Source organism: Felis catus, chromosome A1 (genome assembly GCF_018350175.1).
Source record: "Felis catus isolate Fca126 chromosome A1, F.catus_Fca126_mat1.0, whole genome shotgun sequence".
Lineage (NCBI taxonomy): Eukaryota > Metazoa > Chordata > Mammalia > Carnivora > Felidae > Felis > Felis catus.
This window is the reverse complement of record NC_058368.1, coordinates 238,963,925-238,971,495: the sequence shown is the minus strand read 5'-3', so window position 1 is coordinate 238,971,495 and position 7,571 is coordinate 238,963,925. Positions and strand designations below refer to the sequence as shown.

The 7,571-nt window shown below is 53.3% G+C and overlaps 1 non-coding gene across 3 annotated transcripts; it reads left to right on the top strand.

Annotated features, from left to right (window-relative positions):
• Positions 1–914: 914 nt before the first annotated feature.
• Positions 915–7,192, top strand: LOC102902236. 3 transcript variants are annotated; one of them, XR_006586692.1, is made up of 5 exons: positions 915–1,551; positions 2,016–2,110; positions 2,373–2,418; positions 2,616–2,805; positions 4,044–7,192. It is a non-coding gene; the product is annotated as an uncharacterized LOC102902236 (transcript). The 3 variants fall into 3 exon arrangements; XR_002146371.3 differs by having other exon boundaries at positions 2,616–4,108; positions 4,348–7,192; XR_006586691.1 differs by having other exon boundaries at positions 2,616–7,192.
• Positions 7,193–7,571: the final 379 nt, after the last annotated feature.

Below are 7,571 nucleotides of genomic sequence, written 5' to 3'. Positions count from 1 at the left end.
TTAATTCTGATGTCGAAACCCGGCAAAGGCGTTGTAAGGTATGGAGACCGCAGAGGAACACCCTTCATGAGAAGAGATGCAAAAAATCTGAACAAAATCCTAGCAAGCTGAATGTAGCAATATGTAAAAAAAAAAGGTCGGTTTCTCTGGGATTGCAGGGTTAGGTTACTATTTGAGAGTCAGATCGATGGAATTCACCATACGGACAAAATAAAGGAGAAAACCTGTGAATATCTCCAGGGGGCAGAAAGAGCACTGACCCAAACTGAAACTACGTGCAAGATCAAAGCTTTCAGCAATCAAAGCCATCAAAGTAAAACCTATAGGCATCCTTGTTCTTAAATGGCAGAATATTTGGTGCTTCTCCTCCGAGGCGGAATGAGGGAAGGAGCCTGCTGTGACCTGCGACCCCCCCTTCTCACTGCAGCCCCTAGTGCAGCAAAGCAAGAAGAAAATAAGGGACAGAGACCGGTCAGCACAGCGTCAAGCTGCCTCCGTCTCCACTCACTGGTGGTGCGCCTGTTCGCGCGGAAATTTTTAAGGAGTCGTCAAGAAAAACACGAGAGTGAAGAGTGCGGCCGTGCCTCAGAACACAAGATTAGTATGCCACGGTCCGTCCCGTATCTGCGCACTGGCAGCAGATAATTTGGAAACAAAAATTTTGAGTGACTCCGTTTATAATAGCATCAAAACCGTCAAGCACGTAAGACTACATTTAACAGAAGGTCCACAAGATCCCTATGAAGCACGGCCGAGGGAAATAGGGGAGACCCGAATGAGTGGAGAAGCATCCTGCATGGCGCGGAGGGTTCATAGCCGTTAAGCGGTCAGTTCTACCCTACGGACGCAACGTGCAGTCACCGCGGAAGCCGAGCAGGTCTGAGCCCGGCCGGGGTGGGGGTGGGGAGGCCAGGGGCAGAGGAGGACCGGTGGGGTGGGCTGGGACAAAGCCCGCCTCTGTAGTGCCGGCGAGTGGGGCCCAGCACTGTTCACCTCCTCGCAGTTCAGCCGGGACTGCTGTCCTCACCCTGACGCAAGGAAAGAGAGGTTGTTTGACCCGGCCAGAGTCACACAGCTTCACAGAGGCCCGGCTGAGAGTGGACCCTGCACTCCTGCCCCGACCTCACTCCCTCGAGGGTCCTCTGCCCCGACCTCACTCCCTCAAGGGTCCTCTGCCCTGACCTCACGCCCTCGAGGGTCCTCTGCCCTGACCTCACGCCCTCGAGGGTCCTCTGTCCCGACCTCACGCCCTCGAGGGTCCTCTGTCCCGACCTCACGCCCTCGAGGGTCCTCTGCCCTGACCTCACGCCCTCGAGGGTCCTCTGCCCTGACCTCACGCCCTCGAGGGTCCTCTGCCCTGACCTCACGCCCTCGAGGGTCCTCTGTCCCGACCTCACGCCCTCGAGGGTCCTCTGCCCTGACCTCACGCCCTCGAGGGTCCTCTGTCCCGACCTCACGCCCTCGAGGGTCCTCTGTCCCGACCTCACGCCCTCGAGGGTCCTCTGCTGCCAGATGATCTGTTACTCATCACCATCTTGTTCCTCAGATGAGGTAAGGGGTCCCTGAATATTATCTGTGGACGGCCACTTCCTGGATTTCTCCAAACTCTAAGGGTTGGGAAAGACTGGTTCGTCCTGGCCCTACAGACCTAAGGTCTGGGGGTGCTGTCTTTGGCAGTGTCTGAGACGCTGCCGCCCTAAAATGGGCTATCTGGGGATCAAGGCCGTGCGCTGGGCCCCCCTGGGCTGGGGTCCTGCACCGTCGTGCCCCCTTTCTGACTAGGCGAGTTTGGCCCTGGCCTTCTGTGAGCTCCGACAAGGCCTGTCCTCTGGGGACACGTGATCCAGTGGCCTCTGAGTCAGTCTTGCCCAAGACTCTTCACTTTGCTTGGACTGGCCCTGCCGCCCTCCCCACCGAAGCCTCACCGCATCCCGGGGGCTGGCACACAGTAGGTGTTCAGCGGACGGCGGAGGCTGGGGGCCGCGTGGAAGGGGTGTCTCTGCTTCTCTTCGCAGGGTGAGAACCTTTGACGGGGCCCACGTCCTGCGAAGGGGACACGGGGATTTCTCACGGAGGCAAGACCCGGAGCGTTTCAGCATTCGCCGAGCATGTGAGCCAATACTGAGCCCCTTCGTCGTAACCCTCACGGTGTCGGGCAGTGTCTTCCTTTGATAAACTCGGCCTTGTTTTGAATTTCATCCTCATTATGTGTTTAAAGATTTCTTTACGTTTGTTCTGCCTTGTTAGGGCGTTCGTGTGATATCAGACGTACAGTGCTCCCTCCCTGGCTCTTAATTCTTTGGTTTCTGCTGATACTTAATATTTCCAATTTCTGAGCCTTCACACGGGTATTATGCTTTTGTTTGCTACAGAATTAAAAAGCAGGAAGAGAATGAATAAAGCAATGTCTTTCTTACGGTAAGCTCCAGGGATCCGCACCCTTGGTGTTCCCTCCGGGGAGGCCGCCCGGTGCCCAGGGCACCTGAGCAGGTGCGCAAAGTGCGAAACCTCCAGGCATCTTGAAAACACGGAGAGGGAGCCGAGTGGACGGGTAACGGGCGGGATTTGAGCAAAGTCAGGTGTGCGCACCACTTATAATTGTGCCTCTTTAGCAGATGTGCAGCCCAAAGTCACGGTGTGGCTCCATAACATCCTGCTACCTCCTGGAACGATGCGCGTGCTCGCAAGGCAAAACTTCAAGTTGCTGACAGAACTCACTCTGACATTCTGTGGTGGGAGCCGTGGACGGAAACCCAGGCCTGCCCCCGCTGCCACCTGGGATCCGTGAGGGCGGTGGGCCGCAGGGTAAGGGTAGCGCCATTTGGTGTGAAGGGAAGAGAAAACACAGTCAGGGGTGCTCTGGGGCCTGGCCTGCAAGAGAGCGGGGGCCGCCGGAGACTTTCCCATCACCTCTCTGTGGTTGGTCTCCTCCTCCGACCCCCTGAGCACTTTCTTTACTTTCCAAAAATGTAAACGGGGGCTTCCGGACGGGGAGGTCATGGTCGGCTCTTGGTGTCTGTGCTTCTCTGGGTAAAGCTAACTGGACCGCCGTCCTCCCAGCACAGGGCACACCTGGAGTGGGTGGTGGGGGACACGGGCACAGGTCTCAGGACCGTCAGCAGATGTGAAAGTGGGCCGGCTGCTGGACGACCTGAGGGACCGCGTTTATCCGGTCCCCACGGGGGTCTGTGGTTGCCCGTGGCGCCAAACCCCGGAGGAAACCGGCCTCGTTCTTTAGAAATGCCCGGTGAAGTACCGAGGGGTAAAATGCCACGCTCTCTGTCAGTTGGCCAAAATCCTCTGACCCAAACAGTAGATGGAGCAAATATAACAAAATGCCGAATTGTTAAATCGGCGGGTAAGTGCCTGGGTATGTGCGATTCTCTTCTCTCTACGTGTGTGTATGTTGAAGATCTTTCCCACTCACTTGTTGATCCGAGCCAGTGCTCCGGGCCACCGCCCCGCCCAGGGTACAAGGGTGGGAGTCGAAACCTCCCGGGTCAGCTGAGGGTCCAGCCAGCCTTGACTGCTGGGCAGGTGTAATCACTGAAAGAAAATGACAAAGTTCCGATGACCCCTCGTCCGCTGCCCCGAACCCAGACTGTCTCCTTCCCCTCACGGCCTTTCTCTGTATCTCTGTCTGAAGTTTTTTCCCACGAGGGAAACTACATCAAGCCCCTTTCTCTAACTTAGTTAACTGGACGTCAGGGGAAAATGGGCACAGAATCACTTCTGTGGCCACCATCCCACATAGCAATTATTCTCATTGCGTTTCCTCTGGAATTAGCAGTCCTGGGCATTCGGGGGTGAGATATTCCGAGGCAGCTTTGTGTGGACTGAGCAGGTATGAAGTCTCTTTGTAGCAGACTTCCTGGGCCGTGCCGTGCATCTTTCCAGGAGCCCTGGTGTGCAGTGTGTGTGTGCGCGGTGTTTCCCGAGCCCCACTGACCACACAACCTTCCCCGCCCGCCTGCCTCTTATCCTGCAGGACGCCACTGTCACCCTCATCATTTTTCTGCCTCTCTGTGACCCATTTACTTTAGAGACGCTGCAAACCGTCTGGGGGGAGTAGACTTCAAAGTAATGATGCTTCCAGCCATAACCTGAGGTAAAAGAGTGAGGCTCTGTGCCCGCTCCCCCAGCCCACAGACACCAGGCAGCCCTCCTTGAGGAGCAGGGAGGAGCCGGGAGGAGCTGGCCTGTCACTCACTCTGTGGCCCTCGCCCGGGAGCAGCCCGGACCCACATCCCTCTGGGGCCGGAACGCCGAGGGGACGCGCTGGCCTTGGCACCTGCCTCCCCATGGCGGTCAACACGCTGGGGTTTATCTCCCGCTTCCCCAGCTCAGAAGTCGTCCACATTCAGGAAGAGAGAGTGTGACCCCATGGCGACCGGTCTGAGCCTTCTGGAAGCATCTTCAGAAACATCAGTTTCAGCGGGAGCCCTCCTCGAGACACCGGGTCTACGTCCTTGGCCCGCAGTCACCCCATTGCTTTGCTGAGTCGTGGATGATGCAGCTGGGGACACGTTGTTGTGGAAAGTGACAACTGAAGCCAGACAACTCCCAAGTTATAGCTCACACCCGAGGTAGGGCAGCAGCTGCCTTCACAGAACTCAAACCACCGCCTCCGCTCCACGCTCGTCCTCCTGCCCAGAGGGACAGAGTTCCTGCGGAACGATCCGTAGCCCAAAAGCTAGCAGCTGGAAAAAACAAACATGTCACAGGGGCCGCGGTTGGGAACGGGGGCGGTCTCGCCAGGTGGTCCGCTCAGGGTCCGGTGTGGTGGCCGTCCTGCTCTTGGCTGCAACGGTGGCCTCATCCTTGGTGGGGAGCTGGGGGTCCACTTCCAGGCTCACTTGTGTGAGGTGGGCACGAGGGGCCAGCTTCTGTCTGGACGCCGCCGGAGCGTCTCCCAGTCCAGCCGTCCAAGAGAGGGCCCTTGGGGTAGAAACACGGGCTTACCGACCCCGCTCAGAGCTGGCGCCCCCCTCAGAGCCGCCACCTCCTGCTGCCCCCACGGGCCACGCTGTGTGATGACAGCACAGCTGTGCGGGACGAGAAACCAGGAGGTGCCGTGGGGGCCCCGGGCGGCCGCGATCAGCAGAGCCAGTGCAGCAAGGTGAGCCTCCTTCACTGTAAAGAAACATTTGTGCTGCCTGTTGGGGTTCTAATGCTGTGCTGCATGTTGCAGCAGAAGTCACATCTCCGGCAGGACCTTAACGAACACCCTGTTTAATCTCCTTACTCTGCCGCACAAGGAACTGGCCTTCCGGAGACAGGCAGAAGCTTGCCCAGACATAAAGATACAGTCACTGGCCGCAGGGCTGTGATCGGAATGCGTGCTCTAATTCATGTCCATCTCACCCCAATGGTTACCAAGAAGAAAGCACAGCCTCTGCTTTTAAGAATCTGAAAATTTTCTTCGGAAGGCGAATGCCGTTGGAATGAGTGAATGCAACATGGTCTTAGTGTTTTCCAAAAGCTGTAGAGGGGATTCTGCCCCACAGTGAAGGTAAGAAAAAGGCAGTGGGTGTCTTAGCATGTGAGCAAAATGTTTGGAGTAAATCACTGAGGAAGCTTATTCAGAAGCAGGAGAGACGTCCAAGCGTCTGTCACAGGTCTGCCTTGCCCTGGACAGAGCTCTGCTTCCCACTGTGTCCAGAGGGTGACCGATGACAGGTATTCAATAGCATGTTTGTCGGCAAAGAGTGTTCATTTGAGTTAATTTAGTGCCAGGGAAGCGGAAAGAAATGACACATCCCCGTGGGGAACAATAATTGAAACAGGGTAGATTTCTTATCAGTGTGGAGACCAGAGCACATGGAAGAACATGTTTAAAATGTGAAACCAAAAGAGCCATCAAGTCAGAGTCGTATCAGCAAAAGCATCCTTCAGAGACAAGGAAGATGCAGACCCCCGGGACACACTCTCATTGCCTGGTGCAATGGGCTTGCTTTGGAAGAACTGTTAAGGGCCCTTCAGGCAGAAGGAGGTGACACCGGAGGGCGACTCAGACTCCAGAAGGAGGAACAAGAGAAGCGGTAGATCCCCGAGTGAACGCGGCGGACTATATCTCCTCTTCACGCCTGATTTTCCTGGCTCTGATGTCTGTTCTGTGTGACATCAACAGGGCTGTCCGAGGGTTTTCCGTGTATGTGCGTGTGATACACATGAGGGCCACGTGTAAAGGGAGAGGGGTCTATGTGGTGACAGGGCTTCATGCCGTCTGCAAATAGACAGTTTTACTTTTTCCTCACCAGCTTGGGTGGCTTTTATCACTTTTTGTTGTCTGACTGCTGCGGCCGGGACTTCCGGTACCGTGCTGAATGAAAGTGGTAAGAGTGGACATCTGCGTCTTGTTCCTGACCTCAGGGGCAAAGCTCTCAGGTTCTCACCATTGAGGATGATGTTAGCTGTGGGTTTTTCACATGTGGCCTTTATCACACGTTGCCTCTTCACCCACTTTGTTGAGGGTTCTTATCACGAATGGATGTTGTACTTTGTCAAACACTTTCTCTGCATCTACTGAAATGATCATCTGGTTTTTATCCTTTCTCTTGTTGATGTGATATATCATGTTGATTGTTTTGTGAATACTGGGCCACCTTTGCATCTCGGTAATAAATCCCACTTGATTTTGGTAAATTATTTTTAAAGTTATTGTTGGATTTGGTTTGCTAGTATTCTGTTGAAGATTTTTGCATCTGTGATCACCAGAGAAATTGGCTTGTAGTTCTCCTTTTCGTAGTGTCTTTATCGGTTTTGGAATCAGGGTCATGCTGACCTCATAGAATGAGGTCATAGAAGAAGGTCATAGAAGAAGTTTTCCTTCTTCTTCTAATTTTGGGAACGGTTTGAGAAGAATGGGTATTTACTCTTCTTTAAAGGTTTGGTAGAATTCACCTCTGAGGCCTCTGGTCCTACACTTCCGTTTGTTGGGAGTTTTTTGATTACTGATTTAATTTCATGGCTGGTTATCCATCTCTTCAACTTTTCTATTTCTTCCTGTGGCGATGAGGTTCTACATCCCACTTGCAGTAGTAAAATGTCAATTGTAAGTAGATTGACAAGTAGAGTGAGAAGTTAATATCTATGTTGTAATCTGTAGAGAAACCACTAAAGAAACTGGGAAGAGATATAGCAAAAAAAAAAAAAAAGAAAGAAAAGAAAAGAAAATTTAATAAAAACAAAATACTAAAAAATATTCTAATAATCCAAAAGAAAGCAAGCAAGAGAGACGGGGGAAGAGAAAGGCTATAGCTAAAACATAATAGGTGGAACACGTGGTGACATCTAACATCGCTGGATCAATAATGAAGCTGGGCACAGATGACCTGAGCACACCACCTGAGACAGAGATTGTTAGACCGGAGACAAGCAACACAACCTACCTATATGCATCTACAAAAAATATAAAAATCCAGGCGGATTCTTCTATTGAAAATAGAAGGCAAGGAAAGTCCTAACAAGTCCTCTTTCAGTAAGTGATAGAAAAGTTGATGGAAGAAAAAAAAGAAAAGCTGATGGGAAACAAACAGGGATCTGGAAGGACTGACAGCGCCAGGAGCCAA